We start from the raw sequence: 2,761 nt of genomic DNA on the forward strand, positions 1-2,761 counted from the left end.
GCTCCGGCTCCGGCTCTGGTTCTGGAGGAGCCAGCGCAGGGACGAGAGCAGGGCTGGCATCGCACCCCTGCCCCAGCGGGTCCTGGCTCAAGCCCTGCCCCGTCCGGTCCCACCCTGCCGGCACGGGGGACCCTGAGGCAGCTCCCAGCCCCAACAGCACGTTTCCCCGTGCCGGCTGCAGCAGCGAGGTGTGTGCGCTCGCACGGGGCGTGCGACACTGTGGGTCACACAAGATGACCTCTGCCGGTCCCTTCAGCCCTGCTCCTCTGATGGTGCGCTCGCACAGGGCATGGCACGCTATGTGCTCGCACAGGGCAGGGAGGTCTCGTGAGCTCACGTGGGCCGGGGGCTGCGCTCGCACAGTGCAAGAGTGCTTGAGACGCTGCATCCCCTGCCCATGCCATGGCCTCTGAATGTGGGTCTGGGGTCTCCCAGGCCCCAGCGCTGCTCAGCCTAGTGCTGTCCGTGCCCCCATCGGGCCGGGGGCTCAGTGGCAGTGGCTGTGCGTGGCACTGGCATCCAGGACCATGCCCCCAGTCGTGGCCATGACACATGGGACAGGGAAGTGCTGTGGGTTGGCAGCTCCTGCTCCACGTGCCGTCACCCAGGGCCGGATGCAAAGGGGGCACGTGTGGCTGGGGCTGTCCCGTGCCACGGCGGGTGGAGCGCGCTGCAGGCGCCGCAGGCACCGCTTGCCTGGCTGCTCTCAGCAAGGTCCCCGGGTGGGCAGGCGGGCGCCAGCCCCAGGAGCGCCATGGGGGGCTCTCAGCTCCTGGCCCCAGCTCCTCACACCAGAATGAGAGACGCCCGGGGAAGGGCTGGACCCTCTGTCTATGACCCCCCTCCCTGCCGGCGCCTCTGGCTCTGCCCACGCCGGGTGCGTTCACGGGGACGCCAGCAGGGAAGGGGCTAATCTTCTGCAGAGTTGCCCCACGGCCAGGGCCGCTGCGAGCTACGGGAGACGAGGTAGGGAGGGAACCTGACATCCGGGATGCCGGCCCCCAGGCCCGATGCAGTGCTGGGTCAGAGCATGACCGCCGGCAAGGGGGGCCAGAGCACAGCCAAGGTGGCTCGGAGGCCCCTGCCCCAGGTCTGTAGGTGCAGGAGCAGGTGCTGGGGCTGCATAAATGCAGAGCAGCGAGTCCCTGGAGCCTCCCGGCTCAGAGCGGCAGGACAGCCAAGGGGCCAAGCAGTTCACAGCCACGAGCAGCTCGGGGCAAGCTTGCACACCTGGACAGCTGCTCCGCTTGGTGTGAGTGGGCTTGGACAGGCAGCTGTTGTGCCCTGGTTTGTACTTTATCCCGGGATGCCAAACAAACGATGCTGCACCCGTGATGCTCGTGCAGCATCTTTCCCAGGAGGCTGCGTCCTGGGGGAGCAGGGGAGGGGCAGTCCCCAGCACTGGCCAGGTCGCAAGGGGCAGCCCGCTGTCAGTAAAACCCCCTGGCAGAGGCAGTTACCCCAGGATAATGCAGACACATGCTTACCCCGGTGTGGCTTTTACCTGTGATGTTTTCCAAGGCAGTTTTTGCACTGGGTGCGAGTGACGTGCAGTATAGGGCTGTGTCCCCACTCCCTTATGCCTGGCTATGCCGTGCCGGGGGCTCTGGCTCGGCATCCTGGCACTGTGTGAGCCGGCTACGGCAGCAAGGACAGCCGATGAGTTCGGATCCAACGAGGAGCTGCCTCGCCGAGCCGTCCTGGCACCCTGTGCTGTCCGTACCCGTGACTCTCAGCCGGGCGAATGACTTGCCCCGGCGGTGGTAGCAGGACCGTGCAGCCAGCACCTGCCTCCGTGGCAGGGCCAGAGACAGGGAAGGTCTTACCCAGCCCCTGCCCTTTCCCCGGGGGAATAGGGCAAGGTGTCCCAGCAGCACAGGCGTGCTCCCCAGGCCTCTTTCCCATCAGGACATGGCCCCACCACCCCTTCCACCTTGCCAAGGGCCCTGCACACAGGTCAGGAGCCACAGCCCGAGCCCCAGGGAGCGCGGCCTGCGTGGGGTGGGGTGTGAGAGAGGGGACGGGGAGCAGTGTGGGGTCCCGGGCAGAGCCACCAGCAGGATCCAGCTCCCTCGAATCCTGCCCAGATGCTGCCTCTTGCTAACAGGAGTCCTGGGTCCCTCCTGCTGCCTGCCTCCAGCTTCCAGCCACTGCGGCACGTGGAAATCGGGATCGGGACCTGGGGCAGGGGCAGGGGCATGGCCCAGCCCGTGTGGGCAGCCGGGGCAGGCGAGGCGGGGGCGCCTTTTGGAGAGGGTTAACAGTGGAGCGACTCGCGCCCCGCGCTGCCTTCCCCGGAGTCTGCATTTTTATGCTGATTGGAAGCCTGCGCCGTGTGCGCCGCTGAAATTGAATGTCAGGCTTTTGATTTTGTTGCTGGTCTCTAATGAAATTTGACATTTAATGGTGAGTGCAGCGGCAGCGTGTGTGTGTGTGATCGGAGCTTGATTAGCGCGCTCTAATTGACAGTAATTAGGCAGCTCCCTGATTGTTTCTAATTCTGCTATTAATTGTAAGGAACAGTGTGATTGAGGATAAATTTGGTGCGTTGCTGCTGGGGATGCGGCTTCTTCAGCACCGTACCGGGAGCCTATGGAGACCATCCTGCGCGGGCGCCTGTGCGGCAACCCTGGCCCCTCCCGGAGCAGGAGGCGGCCGCGTGCGTCCGGGGTAGCGGGGCACTGTGGCCGGTGGAGGGCCGCAGCCCCCCAGCAGCGGTGCCTCCCGCAGCACCCCAGAGCCGGGGCCCAAGGCGGGCGGG

At 66.1% G+C, this 2,761-nt stretch overlaps 1 protein-coding gene across 1 annotated transcript in view; it reads left to right on the plus strand.

The window, feature by feature from the left end:
* Positions 1-2,761, plus strand: part of AGAP3 (ArfGAP with GTPase domain, ankyrin repeat and PH domain 3) — a 97,058-nt gene that overhangs the window by 82,184 nt on the left and 12,113 nt on the right. The gene's annotated exons all lie outside the window — the stretch shown is intronic.

The sequence above is a fragment of the Alligator sinensis genome, unplaced genomic scaffold (genome assembly GCF_000455745.1).
Source record: "Alligator sinensis unplaced genomic scaffold, ASM45574v1 scaffold1660_1, whole genome shotgun sequence".
Lineage (NCBI taxonomy): Eukaryota > Metazoa > Chordata > Crocodylia > Alligatoridae > Alligator > Alligator sinensis.